The sequence below is a fragment of the Lissotriton helveticus genome, chromosome 6 (assembly GCF_964261635.1).
Source record: "Lissotriton helveticus chromosome 6, aLisHel1.1, whole genome shotgun sequence".
Taxonomy (NCBI): Eukaryota; Metazoa; Chordata; class Amphibia; order Caudata; family Salamandridae; genus Lissotriton; species Lissotriton helveticus.
In genome coordinates this window covers 1,677,687,107-1,677,703,498 of record NC_136067.1, presented here as the reverse complement: position 1 = coordinate 1,677,703,498, position 16,392 = coordinate 1,677,687,107, and the positions used below count along the sequence as shown (strand labels likewise).

At 44.0% G+C, this 16,392-nt stretch overlaps 1 protein-coding gene across 2 annotated transcripts in view; it reads right to left on the bottom strand.

Moving 5' to 3' along the window:
• PLCB4 (phospholipase C beta 4) overlaps window positions 1-16,392 on the bottom strand; it is a 1,076,851-nt gene that overhangs the window by 781,122 nt on the left and 279,337 nt on the right. The window lies entirely within an intron of this gene.

The following is a 16,392-nucleotide window of genomic DNA, read 5'->3' as shown; positions in this document are numbered from 1 at the left end:
TAAAATCTCAGATTCTGGGGGTGTCGGGCACTTGTTTCGGCCTCCTCAGGATGCTGCGGAGGTTCTTTCCCCTGTTGTCTGAGGAGCACAGGAGGCTGACGGTACAGGCTCTTATCGGGTCCAGGTTAGATTATTCTAACATCCTCTACCCTGGCCTGCCAGAATACTTGCTGCAGCGGCTCCAAGTGGTGCAGAACGCGGCCGCAAGAGCCATTTATGGCTTAAATAGGCGGGCTAGTGCAACGGGGCTGCTGAAGACCTTGCACTGGCTTCCAGTCCGGAAACGGATTGCCTTTAAGGCTCTGATCCTGGCTTATAAAGCCCTCCATGCGATGGGAGCAAAATATCTTCAAAAGAGAATGACTTTCTATCATCCAACTCGCTCCTTGAGGTCGGAGTCTTTGCTCCTGGCGGTTGTTCCGCGAGTGAAGAGAGCCCGAGTGGGTGGTCGCTCTTTCGGTTTACTTGCACCGCAGCTGTGGAACTCCCTGCCGCTCTCTTTGCGGGGAGCAACCAGCTTACTTGCTTTTAGAAAGGATCTTAAGACGTGGCTGTTTACTCAGTAGATCTTACTTTGCTTGCTTTTTTGGTCCTCTTTGTTTTGCCCCCCTCTTTTAAACGTGTTATGTTATTATGATGCAGCTCTCCTTTACTAAAAGCGCCGGGATACTCTTTTTGAGTCGCCGTGCGCTATACAAAAGATTAAATAACATAACATAACATAACATAACTACCAAAGGCGCCAGCCACTCAGCACTTTCAATGAGTTCAATGACACCATTGTCCTCCAGGCGTTGTAATTCGAGTTGCACAGCTTCCCTGCAGTTGAAGGGAATGTTCCGCACCTTGTGACTGACGGGGTTCGCCCCTTCCTTAAGTTGGATTTTATGGGTGAACTTAGACAAGTGTCCAATGGTCCCACCAAAGACGTTGGGGAATTCTTCGCGAAGTTAGTCTACATAGGGGTTGGGGCCCTCGCTTGTCATTAGTACTTGCGTTTCTCCGCCGGCGTTGAGCTGGTTGCCCAGTGCTCCTTGGTCGATCCACCTGAGGACCGAGGGTACTTTTTCTGCTACGTACAACTTGCCTGTGGTCTCCCGCCCCTCGAAATCGAAGTGTAGTTGTCAGAACCCTACCATGGGGATCCTTTCCCCAGTGAAAGTGACCGGATGTACGTCTGTAGGGTGTAGGTGGTGCCCTAAGGTGCTGGAAAAATCCTTGTCCCATATGTCCTTTTTTATGATTGTGAATGAGGGACCCTGAGTCTGCAACCATGGATATCTGGATTCCTCCTATGGACAGGAGACAGGACGGTTTCCTCCTGGAGTTGCAGTCGATGCCTAACACCTGGTCCTCTATGCACAAGATGCTATCTTCGTCCTCTTCCCCTTCTTTCACGTCGGGTTCCGAGTCGTACATGACGCACTTAACTGTGCTGCTGCAAGGTCTCCGTCTGCAGACTTTACCGAAGTGTCCTGTCACACCGCAAAAGGAGTACTTGACGTCGAAGGCAGGGCATCATTTGTCGTTGGCCATATGCGTCTGGCTGCCGCACCTGTAACAGGTGCTTTTCGAGTCGTGGGAAGGCCGAGGGGGCCCTGTAGAGGTCCTTGTGGGTGTTGGCCAGGCGTGTGTCCTGTGGAGGGGCCTGGTTTGTCTCTGGGGTTGTCTTTGTCGCTTATCTTGCACATTGTCGGTTTTGTGTCCTCTTTTTTCGCAGCCGCGGTGCATCTTTTGGATAGTTCCTCTTTCTTGACGGTTGGATGATCTCGTAGAGGGGAGCATCCCCACTCAACCACAACTTCTCCTGCACGTTGGTGTTGATCGTGCGCATTATTATCTGGTCCCGCACTAGGTCGTCGTGCAGCTGTCCGAACTTGCAGTTTACAGCCAGTTTCTTGAGTGCTGCGACATAGTCTTCCGCTGTTTCTGTTTCCATTGTTTGCGTTGGAAGAAATTATATCTATCTATGGCTATGTAAATGACCAGTTGGTAGTGACCGTCTAAGTTGTCAAGCGCGTGTTGGAATACGTCTTCATCTGTGGCTGCTCTTGGCTTCTTGACCATGTTCTCATACACTCGAAGACCCTCTGGTCTGAGGTTGTGAAGGAGTATCTCCTTCCTTCGTTTGCTGGAGAACGCTTCTTCCCCCTCATCTTCTAGGGCCGATAGGTAGTTAAGAAAGTATCCCTTCCAGTCCACCCACTTCATGGCTGGTTCACCTGGCTTAGGGAGGAATGGCACGGTGTTGGTTAACGAGAAGGTCTGGGCGCACATCTTGCTGGACTGATGTGTGTCCGCTTGGGGGTTTTCGGTGGAGAGCACGGCTGAAGATGGCAGGCGGCGGTGTCAACACCTGTAGGTGCACCTGATGAGGCTCCCTGAGGCTGCCCTGGATGGCGTGGTGGAGGTCCCTGTCGTGCTGGTAGTGTGGGGATGCCTTGACGTCGTCGTATCCGGTGAGCTAAATGGGCGCGAGGAGGCTGCTTGTCCCAATGGCAGAGAGCTTGACACTGTAGAGCAGGTTGCTTTGCCCGCTGTGGGTGATGGTGGCTGGGAGGCAGTAGAGGTGCCTGTGGTCAGAGGCACTGCAGCAGTCAAGGGCCCTGCTCACGCTGTGGTAGGTGGGCGTTGCTGAAGCACAAGTGCTGTGCGCCTCCCTGGAGCATGTGGGACTGCACCTGCAAGGATGTAACGCTATAGAAAAGCGGGAATGTGGTGGGCTGTAAGCGTATGCAAGAATGCGGGGCCTCACTTGTGCTGTGCGCGTACCTGCTCTGAGGTTACACTGCCTCAGGGCGGACTCCCGCTGAGTGCCGCCCTCCCTCTGAGCGCTGTAGGACTGGGACTGATGCGGCCTCGGTGCGGCGGTGTCTGCGGGGTCCTCGTCGCCCGTCTGTGGGGTCGAACTGAGTGCCCCGGAGGAACAGATGACACGGGACACAAGAGGTAGTGTGTACTCCTTTACTCAGGGGGAGGACAGCGTGTATACATTTTCCTGTCCCCAGCCATTCTGCGCCTCCCCAAGACTTCTCGTGAGGCTTGGCGCAGGTCATGTGGGTGTTGGGCACTAGACCGCAACACCACAGACTGAAGATTACTTTATGGGTAAGAAACTATAAAAACCTGAAAGAAACAGGAGGTCCAGATACATTAAAACAGTGAATGCTGATGGAAAGAGGTCATGCGTAGAAAACGTAGTCTATGTAATAGCACGTCTCTTCTGGACATCAATGTTATCACTGCCACCTAATGAAGTGAGAGGTAGGACAAAATATTCCTAACCGAACAAGCTGTAGTCAGACGGCATGTCGTACTTAGGTACGAAACGTGAAGCAGTCAGTCTCTTCGGTGACCATCCAAGTCAGGGAATTGGGATGTCTCTCAAATATTTCACACAATAGGCGATGTTTAAGTGTCTCTGGTTAAGGAAAGACCTTGAGCTTTAAGGTCTGAGTACACATGCCAGTCCAGTTCATAACAAATAAAACATTTGTTACATTATAATCACAACAAAACTGGAGAACATTGCTAAAAGGAAACTGGGGAAACATAGGTTTAGCAATTTATAGATAAATCAACGGTAGTTTATGAAAAGCCAATGTTATCTGACGTAGAATGTTTAAAACGTTGGAGAAAAGATTAAGCATCTCTAGGAGTCATTTGGTGAGATATTGACTAAAGATAGACATACTCCTATGCATGAGCTAGGAATTGGATGGTTGATAGGTTGAATAGTGTTTCCATTTGATTTACTTGTTTTAATTCAAATGCAAGGGTCCAAAGACAGTATCTGATAAATGCTTTAGAAGTCTGCTCAGGTCGTAAAGAGGGAGAAAAATGCGTTGGATGACTTCTCACTTTTTGTCTTTTTTGAACTGCAGGAGTGATGTGAAACTTATGTCATTGTTACATTTCTTGATATCCTTGCTGCTTTTGTAGTGTTGACTTTCATGGTGGTTAATACGTTGGAGTGCTGGTTGTTAGTATCATGTGTGTGATAAATGTTATTTTCAAGAAGCTGAAAGACTGGAAAGATGGCCAGTTTAGATCCTCAGAGGTGGGTATAATGTGGTCCTATTCCGACTGGCCTTTGATGAGACAAGTAGTCACATGTATTTATTTACTTATTTATTTATTTGTGTGTTTGTTTCTTTATATGTGGCCAAGCCCAAGCATTACTAAGGCAAACACTTTAAATCACGATAAAAAATATATATGTCAAACACTTTAAAAAGTTATGCAGATTAGGTGGTTTTCTTGCAAATTACGTAAACTTTTGGAAAGTTGTAGGTGAGGCAAGATCCATTAGAAAATAGCATATGGGAGTACTGTTGTAAAACATGTTTCTGTGAGAAAAATGTGAAAGTTAGGGTCTCTGGCCAGCATAGAAAAGTATTTCTATGTGTTTGAATGGGAGATCAAGTTTTATGGTAAATCTGATTGACTTGGCTTGTGTGGAAATGTTGCATAACAATCTATTACTCTTCTTCCAGAGAGCCACTCCTGTGTCTGAGATTGTCTGCTGCTTTTATTGGTGCAAATGAATTTAGCTTTAGCTATAGAGAAGTTTAGTTTGAGAAAAACCATGACATTCAGACTTCGCAGACGAGGAGGCAGTTATTGTCTCACTAAAATTGTTGATTGTGGGGACGTTCAGCCAGAGTTGTGTATGGCCAGTATTTGGTGGGGAAATTGATTCAGTAAGTGCCATGAAAGAACGAAAAGTCTCCATAAAAAGGGAGCTGATGACAGGAGACTGGATGGCACTTTTACGTACTCAGCAGGAAACTAGTAGGTGCTGAGATCTGGAGGTCGTTCTCAGAAATATTAATGATGACCGGGCCTTACTCATGGTATAGAGACATTAAAGGCAGGGCACATAGGTCATGAAACTCCAGGTTGATTTTCATAGAGGAACAGATGAATAGTGTATTAAAAGACCAGAATATTTTGTGTGACTTTTGTACTGCTATGGTTTCAAGCTGAGGATAGTGTTGGGACATTTTACATTAACTTGCTAAAAGCTGTGATAAGTGAAAGTTGTGAGTGAGAGACAAAAACAGATACCAGAAAACCAAAAACGTTTTAGGTTTCAAGCAAGGGCCGATGAGTTGCTAACTGAGAGAATTCATATTCATTCATTTTCAACTAGCTCACTAATGTACCTCCACTTTTGACTCCCTATTGCACTGCTACTTAGTTAACTAGTAAATGAGGAAACGTTACTTAAGCATTTATGTAAAGAATCAAATGTGGACTTGTAACCTCCTGTGTGCTTCAAGCAAACTTAAGTTGCAGGATCGTAACATACTATGGCAAATGCCCTACAAATTTAAAACATTTCACACGTTTTTAGTTGAACCTTGGATGGGGAAAGGGTATTGAGGATATCTAACAGTTATAAGTAGGAATAAGCATAAGTAAATCAAATATGTCACAAAAAAGCTTTCATGATATACTACAGAATGTGGAAATTGATAAGAGAAACAAGAGGGAATTTCATCGGTAGAACATTTTCCCTGCAAGTGGTTTGATATGCATATTTAAAAAAGAGAAACAGGAACAGAAATCAAGAAAGCATTTAGGATCCTCAGTAGTAGGCACATACACACATTATGAACAAGTTATACAAGCAATTTTATGTATGTTAGTTTCAAACTACAGTGTTGTGAGCGTGGGGGAGAACAGAGAACAATTAAAAATATAGAAAACAGTGAATTTCCGAATTATTCACGTTTTTCGATATTCACAAAATAATGACTGTTTAGGGGGATAGAGACTAAATGCAACCAACGACACTTTTACTCCAGAAACAGAGGTGCATGGTGCAGAGATGAAATCATCTGTACCACCAAGCATCCAGAAGTGGATGTGAGGTGACATAATGTCACTGTACAAACACTTACATGCATACACTAATAGACGTGGTAAAGGATTAACAGTTACATGACTTTCAATGGATCCCTGGCAATATGATTTCATAACAGGAAGGTTAGGCAGCAAGGGACACTGCCACAAAGCTGGAAAGGACGTCGCTCACTTACACTTCACAAAAGTCTTCAGGAAGGAGCTTAATACCTTGCTTTTCATGTTTTAAACAGGGCAAGATGTCTGTCTGACCAGTGTTTGAATGCAGTATATGACTGTTTACAGGCAATACAAAGATACGTGAAACTTTTGGCACTACAATGAGAAGATACGTTTGGAAAACGGAACCTTAGAATCTACTTGACCCAAATGAAAATGTACATGCCTTGGCACACAAACCCAGAAGAGCAGAATATGATGGGGGGGGGGATATCCTAATTTGCATCAAACTGGAGTTTAATGTTGATCTTATTAAGGTGGGTGACTTCAAAGTTTTAAATTAAGGTAACTAGATTTTAGGGAGCTAGACGAATGTGGATATGAATGCTGATGGGTAGTATATAATAAATAATTAACTTGACCTGTGCATGCTTTAATAAGGTGGCATCATCTGGAGTACTGTGCCCAGTTGTAGCAATCCTACCTCTATAAGGATTTTGACAGAATGCAGTTCCAGTTACTGCAGTGATGAGCTACCAAAATGAAGGTTCTTATGGAATTCAAACAAACATAATGGAGGGAAGAAGCTACATCAGATTATGGCAGGCAGGTTATGATTTACATTACAAAAAAGAATGACCAAAATTCTGGGGGCAACCACTCTTCAATGCAATGGTATTTCTCTAACTAAAGTTCATGCTACAGTAGTTAGGGAGGCACAGAAGATACGTTTAAATTTAAAGTCTTGCGGAAAAATCAGTGAATAAACAGAAAGTAAAGATGTCAATATTTTTAAAACAAAACAATCCATAATATCTAAGGTTTGCTAAGGAGAGTGAAAGGAATGAAAATGGCACATATTAAATTACATAGCAAAGTATGCTGGATGGCAAAAAGATAATTGGTGAAAGGGACAGGGGAAATAGTTAGCTGCGTGTAAGCATATCCCTAGAGCAGGACTGAGATACTGAAGCAAAAATGGGAGGGGGAATGACAGAGGCCTGTCAATCAATCAATCATGCCATTTGTATAGCGCACTACTCACCCGGGAGGGTCTCAAGGCGCTTGGGGGGAGGGGTATGCTACTGCTCGAACAGCCAGGTCTTGAGTTGTTTCCTGAAGGCGAGATGGTCCTGGGTCAGCCGAAGGTGGATGGGGAGGGAGTTCCAAGTCTTGGCAGCCAGGTAAGAAGGATCTTCCTCCGGCGGTGGCTCTTCGGATGCGTGGTACGGCTGCGAGGGCGAGGCTGGTGGACCGTAGCTGGCGGGTGGGCGTGTAGAAGGTCAGGCGGTCGTTGAGGTACTTGGGGCCCATGTCGTGGAGAGACTTGTGTGCGTGGGTGAGGAGCCGGAACGTGATCCTCTTGTCGACGGGGAGCCAGTGCAGGTTCCTCAGGTGGCTGGAGATGTGGCTGCGTCAGGGGACATCCAGGGTGAGTCGGGCGGAGGCGTTCTGGATGCGCTGGAGTCTTTTCTGTAGCTTGGCTGTGGTTCCGGCGTAGAGGGCGTTTCCGTAGTCCAGTCGGCTGGTGACGAGTGCCTGGGTGACAATCTTCCTGGTCTCGGTCGGGATCCAGCGGAAGATCTTGCGAAGCATACGCAGGGTGTTGAAGCACGATGAGGAGACGGCGTTGACTTGTCTGGTCATCGAGAGGGAGGGGTCCAGGATGAAGCCCAGGTTGCGTGCGTGGTCGGTTGGTTTGGGTGCAGTGCCCAGGGCCGGGGGCCACCAGGAGTCGTCCCAGGTGGAGGGCAAAGATCCCAGGATGAGGACTTCCGTCTTGTCCGAGTTCAGTTTCAGGCGGCTGTCCTTCATCCACTCGGCGACGTCTTTCATCCCTTCGTGTAGGCAGGTTCTGGCGGTGTCGGGGTCTCTGGTGAGGGAGAGGATCAGCTGGGTGTCGTCGGCGTAAGAGATGATGTTGAGGTTGTGCTGGCGTGCGATGGCTGCGAGAGGTTTCATGTAGATGTTGAAGAGGGTGGGGCTGAGTGAAGATCCTTGCGGGACGCCGCAGATGACTTCGGTGGCGTCGGAGCGAAACGGGGGGAGGCGGACTCTTTGTGTTCTTCCGGCGAGGAACGAGATGATCCACTCCAGTGCCTTCTCTTGGATACCGATGTTGCTGAGGCGCTGGACTAGGGTGCGGTGGCAGACCGTGTCGAACGCAGCGGAGAGGTCCAGGAGGATGAGGGCCACTGTTTCCCCCTTGTCGAGCAGGGTCCGGATGTCGTCGGTGGCTGCGATGAGGGCGGTTTCGGTGATGTGGTTGGCTCTGAAGCCGGACTGCGAGGGGTCGAGGGATCCGTTCATCTCGAGGAAGGCGGTCAGCTGTCTGTTGACGATCTTCTCGATGACTTTAGCAGGAAAAGGGAGGAGCGAGATGGGGCGGAAGTTTTTGAGATCGGTGGGGTCCGCTGTAGGTTTCTTCAGGAGGGCGCTGATCTCGGCGTGCTTCCAGCTCTCCGGGAAGATGGCGGTGTTGAAGGAGGCGTTGATGATGTTCCGGAGTTGGGGTGCGATGGTTGAGTCGGCCTTGTTGAAGACGTGGTGTGGGCAGGGGTCGGTCGGTGATCCGGAGTGGATGGTGTTCATCGTGCGGGCTGTGTCTTCGGTGGTCACCGTGGTCCAGGTGCGAAGGGTGGCGGTGGGGGGCATTGGTTCGACGGTTGGGTGCGTGGGTGGGGCGCCGAAGCTGTTGTGGATGTCGGCGATCTTGCAGTGGAAGAACGAGGCGAGGGAGTCGCAGAAGTCTTGTGACGGAGTGATGTCGTTGGTGCCGGTGCTGGGGTTGGAGAACTCCTTGACGATAGTGAAGAGCTCTTTGCTGTCGTGGGCGTTGTTGTCCAGACGTTCCTTCAGGGATTTCTTCTTGGTGGTGCGGATGAGCTGGTGGTGCTTGCGGGTAGCGTGTTTGAGGGCGGTCATGTTGTCGGTGGTCCGGTCGAGGAGCCAGGCTTTCTCGAGGGTGCGGCAGGTCTTCTTGGAGTCCTTGAGGTCGTCGGTGAACCAGTTGCCTCCATTGCCTCCAATCTTGAATCACTGATACAAGAAAGGTGCTCAAGGGCTAGTAATACTAACTTCTTACTGACCCCACAAGACACAAGGGTCAAGGTTCTGCCAGTATAATCTATTTGTCCCTGTGAAACATCCCTTAAAGCAGTTTTTGTGCCGGAAGTAAAAGGAGTGAACCTGGAGATTTTTCCTGTCTGCTTCCTTGAAAATTCTCTCCAGTGCCAAGGGAGTGGAAATAGTCCTAGGGGGAAAAGAAGCTCACAATTCTGAAAAGGAATCCCTGGAATCAGCTGGAAATTGACCTTTTGCTTAGACTTGAACTGGAATTGGGTTAAGTGGATCTGTAATTTCAGACACTTCTGAAAGTTTGAAGACTTTTGGAGCAAAGAAATCAAAGATTTACAAAAACGTTCACTACTGAGAAATAGGAACAAAGTGCTAAGACTGGCCATAAAAGATGCAACCTCGATTGCTTAAATACAGCAGTTAGTCCAGTCCCCTAGTTAGCTCCAGAAGAAGACGTATCTATACTGAATATAACATACTGATGGTTCTAAGACACAGAGAGCTGTCTAAAATAAAGAACCATCCAGCAATGACATCCTCTTTGGTGACCATCCTGCTAGAGTCAGGAAATTGGGATGTTTTTCAAATATTTAACATTAAAGGCAATGTTTAAGTGTCTCTGGTTAAGGAACGCCTTGATCTTTAAGGTCTGGATACACATACCCAGTTCATAACAAATTAAACATGTATTACATAATAATCACAACAAAACTAGAGAACATTGCTAAATAGAAACTGGGGAAAGATAAGTGTAACAATGTATAGATAAATCAAACGGTGGAGACTGTGAAGATGGGAGTTTATTAAAGCCAATATTATCCGACGTAGACGTTACATCTTCCTATATACATTTGCTCATTAGTGCTTTGTGTCTCCTGTGCTGCCACTCCAACTTCATGAGCTAAAGTTGATTTTTTATGCTTTTCTTCTCCATTTAATGTTTGGTTTAATATACTGTTCCATAACTAAACATGATTACCAGTTATCAATGTGGCACTCTGATGGTTCAAAACTATTAGCAAAAATGTAAACATTACCCATAACTCACATCTTTTTATACAAGCATTTTAAAGACATAAATGTATGATCCAAACATCAGTGGCATACACACATTGATTACAAAAATATTTCTGTAAGACCAAATATAAATCATCCATTAAAATATTAACGTTTCAAAAATCTTCTCCATGTTGCCAAGTGATATATTACTAGTCCTATAATCATTACTAGCTTCTGCTGCAGGCATACATATAAATAGATTAAACATATTTCAACCAATTATGCCATAGATTGATTAACTGAACTGTTTTTGTAAATGCTTATATATAATTCAAGAGGAAAGGTCTTGAGCTATTTTATCAGTTTTGTACTTATTTATATTGCAACTGTAAGAAATGGGGGTCTCCAGTAGGCAGAGTTATGCACCTTTATCCAAGTAGGACACTTCATTTCTAGTCAGGGCAAGGAGATTGCACACTTTAGATAACCCCTGCACATCCCCTTGGTAGCTTGGCACGCGGCGACAGGCATATCCTAAAGGCAATGTGTAAAGTATTTGTACCCAAACAAACAGTAACACAATGAAAACACCACAATTGGACACCACACCAGTTTAGAAAAATAAAGTATTTTTATCTAAACCAGACAAGACCAAAGCAAAAAAAATCTAACATACACCTATCAAGTTATGCTTTTAAAAGGTTTCAAGCAACTTGGTCCACAGAAAACTATGGCTGCATGATTTTACACCAAAGTACCTATAGGTGCGTTAAAGTTCACTGGGCCATACTGCGCCAGAGAAGGGAAGCGTTGTAAAACATTTTGCGTCACCCGGAGTCGGGTCTGAGAGGCTGGCAGCTGTTCGGTGGGACTCGGAAAGGCTTCGCGTCGTCAGGCGTTGGTTCTGAGACGCTTTCAGCTGTTCAGCTGGACTTAGCGAGAATTCGCGTAATCCAGTGTTGCTTCCAAGAGGCTATGCACAGTTTTGAGATGCTTCACACCGGTTCTTGCAGAGATTAGCTGCAAACCCCACCTATGAGCCCTGTAACAGGAAGAAGGCACCTCAGGCAAGGGTAGGACTCACAGATGGAAGAGGCCAGCAACACCAGCAGAGTTGCAGGAAGTCTTTTGTGTCCCTGAGACTTCTTAACAGGAGGGCAGCACACACAAGCCCTTGGAGATTCTTCTTCAAGCAGGTTCACAACAAAGTTTCAGTCTTTGACCTCTCCTTGGCAGAAGCAGCAACTGCAGGCAAACCCAGCACAGCACACACAGCAAAGGGGCAGTGTGCCTACTCACAGTCCTCCAGCTCTTCTCCTTGGCAGAGTTTCCTCTTGATTCCAGAATTAATCTAAATCTTTGGGGTTTAAGGTCCAATACTTATACCCCATTTTTTCTATGTTCTCTTTGTGGCAAAGGTCTCTGATTCCAGCTCAAACCATTTCTGTCCTCTCTAAAGCAGCATCACTACAGGAGATGGAGACAGCAGTGTGCAGGGGAGACACTGCCTATTCGGGTGTAAGTGAAACTCTCCCACCACTCTAAATGCAGCTAAGGTCTAGTCAACCCAGCTATGAGTCACCCAGGAAATGCAGCACACACCTCAACCCTGCCTGTGGCTGTCTACAGTGAATGCACATCCCCAGCCCCTGTCTCTCCAAACCAGACAGTCAATACACAAACCAGCAGAGGTACACAGAATGGTTAAATGCTTACTTTCTAAAAGTGGCATTTTCAAACACACAATTCAAAAACCATCTTTACCAAAAGTTGTGGTATTAGATCCTGAGTTCAGGGAGCCTAAACTCCATTTATCTATCTTGTCCCAATGGAAAGTTATATGTATAACATGTTACAAAGCAACTCCCATGTTAGCCTATGGGACACATAGCCTTTCAACAGTGAATACACGAAATTGGCAGTATTTCACTATCAGGACATGTAAAACACATCAGCACCTGTCCTACCCTTTACATACACTGCACCCTGACCATGGGGGTACCTTGGGCATACCTGAGAGGTGCCTTACATGTAAGAAAAGGGAAGGATAGGAGCCTGGAAAGTGGGTGCACTTGCCATGACAACATGGCAGTTAACTATTGTATGCGCAGACAATACAGTGGTAGGTCTGAGACACATTTACAAGGCTACTCATGCAGGTGGCATACCCAGTGCTACAGGCCCACTAGTAGCATTTGATTTACAGGCTCTGGCACACTCAGTGCACTGTACTATGGACTTACCAGTAAATCAAATATGCCAATCATGGATAACCACTCATAATAACAATTTACACTGAGAGCATATTCACTTTAGCACTGATCAGCAGCGGTAAAGGGCCAAGAGTCGTAAAGCAAACAAAAACAGGGCAGGACAAATAGGAGGAAGAAGCAAAAAAACTGTGAAAAGGCAATTTCCATCAGCAACATTGTAAAACAATAAGCAAATATTTTAAGCAAGGGAGAGCAAAACTATATTGAATAACACATTTAATTGCACTAAAATAATCCTCAAACAAGAGGCAGGCCAGAGGATACTGTAAAAATGACAGGCGATTGTAACAGTAATAGCACATTCAACATTCACAATCAGTACCGGAGGGCAGAATACATAGTTATATACATAGAAGAGGTAGAAAAGGTTGAAATCCACCCTGGGTAACCAATAGTCAAGTCAATAAAGCTTTATTCAGCGTAACAAAACATATCAAAGAATAAATAGTACGGATTTCATCTCTATACATTACAATAACACATAGCAACAATTTACCAGGCCTTGGGAGTCAGACCATAAGTAACTTGTGCTTAAAAAAAAAAGATTTTATAGTTTACCAGTAAAACACCGGTGGGCACCCTATTACGTCAATCAGCTCCTTAATCTCATACACTCTAATTATACTTAAAACAATTAAATAAAATACAGGTTAAAGAGGGCAGCCTATCCAACAGATCATATTTCATAAAACATATCATTACTGTGCGTTACTTGGTCACCATATTTCTCAGTCTTACTGCATTCCAGATAAACCTATATACCTTAATGCAAATAAATTCAGACTGCAGTAATTATAAATAAAATAGGTCCAACCTATGTCTTCTTATATTAAGACTGTATTGCAAAAAGGATTTCCTTTGGACTAGACTTCAAAAATCGTTTTTCACTTCAAACCACGTATTCCAATGCTCGCCCTAGTGTCACAAAACTCCAGCATTCATCATCCACCACGTACACGAGGGAAATATAACCATTTACCCAGGGTCAACAATACAACATCATACAATGCATGAATCATTTAATAGGTTAAAATTCATTGATGACATCACTAACACAAGATCTAAAAATAAATTCTAAACATTTGTGCACACAATAAAAACAATGTCACTAAAAAGAGAGTACACGCAAAAGACAGCAACATTTGTCATAAAAAGCACACGCATCTGTGATATCACAATAATCATAACTGGAACCGCATACTGCAACGTTGATAAGTAATCTATGGTTTCAGCCTCTTCACAGATTATGTTAAAAAGCGTTGACGCGTTTCGATGGAAGGACACCATATTTCTCAAGACTGTATATATGACTCTCTAGAAAATTATATTAGGAGACCTGAGTAAGGGAATTAAAAACAGTATCCTTGGTAGAAAATAGAGCTTACAAAATATTTTTATTTTAACATTGATTGTATGGACTCTGAGCTACGCGGGCCTGGTGCAAGTTCTGAATTATCCAAACACAAATCTTTAGGACAAGAAACCAAAAGATGGTCTATAATAAATCGGGATTTGACCGGGTAATACCAATGTTGGTGGAGAGGTAAAAAAATATCAATAAGGCTCCATGCAATTTCTAGTAATTAAAAGATGATGAGCACGCACCCTTCTGTGACTACACTGAACAGCGTCTTCTCTTCTCATTAACATAGTGAGAAATTCTGTTTTTGACACTTGCTTTAACTGAGGATCTAAGACACTGAGGGTTACAAAAAGTTCCATTCACCCTAACAGGATAAATTGATCCTTTATTTATGTCACACATGGGATGGTATGTACTTTGACATGCCAGAGATAATTGGTGATCACATCTTGGTTAGGAAATATTTCTGACCTTGACCAAACAGAAAGCCATCAGATCAAGAGTGCACATTTTACATCATCTTCCATATATATTAAACCCAATTCCGAATGGCAGGCATAGGTGGGGAGCAATAGTGGGGACAAATAACAGTCTTCTCAGAAATGCATTTCACTAACATGAATATGTACTGTATCACAAATTCTAAAAATACCTGCACCATACACATCCAGAGAGATGCATCCGGCCTTATAACTATTGCTCATCATGCACAGAGGTTTGGAGCCCATGTTGTAGGAAATCTAAAGATTGCAGGTATGGTCTTAACAAATTGAGGCATTCTTATTTTAACTAGGTATTCTCAAGTACTTTTATTATCAAAAGGTACCCCCAAGTACATAAACATTGGTATACATAAATGTCTGGTCTAATTAATGTGACGATGTTTTAGGTTACTAACTGATGAACCACAAACCATGGTGTATGATTCGGAGATATTAGTGGACAGACCCAGTTAGCTCATAAACAAAAAAAAGTTATCCAGTAACATTTTTCTGATGTAGACAAATGGTAACGGGCAAAAAGTGCCAGTTACCATTTGAAGTACATCAGAAAAATGAAATGTTACATCTCTCAGGCGGATCTTAAACTAGCAATCCAATCCTTGGTAATCGCGAGGATTGAATATGGCTGCACAACTTTAGCAGGCCTACCCAAAATCTCCACAGCTCCACTAAAAGCTTGCCTCAACGCAGCCGCAAGAATGATCACCGGGTCGAGAAAGTTCGACCATATCTCTCCACACTTGAAAGCATTAAACTGGTTACCGTACGAAGCCAGAATTCAACTAAAAATGGCATGTATCACCCACAAAGCGCTTCACTACAGGACACCTAGCTACCTGGCCCAGAAAATTGAACTATCTGGAGGAAGCAGACCAGCGAGAAGTGCCAAGGAGTTTGTACTGAAACCACCCATCTTCCAGAAGAAGAAAACCTACGATAGAGCTTTCTCAGGAGCAGCACCCAGAATCTGGAACTCTCTCCCACCAAACATTAGAAAACTAACACACACAGATTCATTCAAGAGGGAATTAAAAACTTTTCTAATGAGCAAATACCTTCCATAGACGAGTCATCTCGTTTGAAGCGTCATGTTAGACCATGGTAACTGTGTATTTTGTTTTACGGAGCTGTACTTTTTGACGTTACTTAACCAGGCATAGTTCTATTGTAGAAAACTGTATGTGTTGGAATATGATTGTTTGTATCTAATCTACCTCACTCATTGTAAAGCGCTCTGATACCCAAGGGTCTTGTTCGCGCTATACAAAACTCTCTAAATAAATAAACAAATTAAAAAAAAAATAACCTCTGCAGCCCTAACCCAGTTCTAAAATTTAAAACACAATCATTTGTGCATAACCGTGCAGGAAGTTGACTGGCTCCGACCCTAGGTATATAACCCTCTACGTGCAACAAAAATGACTCGGCCAATAGATCAAAGGTATTCGAAATTAAGATCAAGTGGAAAACAATAACAAAAATGTAACTATATGATTACAAAATAATAGAATTTCTGCAAATCAGAAACGCTGACCCATCCTCGTTTAGGTTATACAGATATCAAACTTGCACAAACAGATTGTATTCCAAGTGATATTGTGTGCACAGATATTTACCAGCGCTCTTAATTTTAGGTCACATTTGTTGGGGGCTCTGAAGGGGGGGAGGAGGAGGCGAGGGAGTAAATTGACTTGAATGCCCAGTCCTTTCATCAGAAAAGGGGGTGAGGGGGTAGTGGAGGGTCCGTTGTCTTGAATCATTATCACTGTATTTCTTGTATATGTACAGCCCCTGCTCGCTGCTGATTGCATAATCATTGTTATGTTGTTGAAAACTTTAAATAAAGTTTATAAAAACAAATGTAGGTCACATTTGTCAAGCATTTTCCATACCTACATTTATCATATGAATGATAAAAATCTACTTGTGATGGTAATTTGATCACCCTGTTGCAAAGTATCAGTATTTGCTTACGTTTACAGTCATATTTGCCATTGCATTCCACTATTGAGCAGAAAAAAGTGGTCCTATTAAAAAAAAAACATTTAGATGATCAAAATTAGGTTTGTGAGAATTAACATATCACTTGCTGATTCAATGAATCAATCAATCAGGGTTTATAAAGCGCACTACTCACCCACTAGGG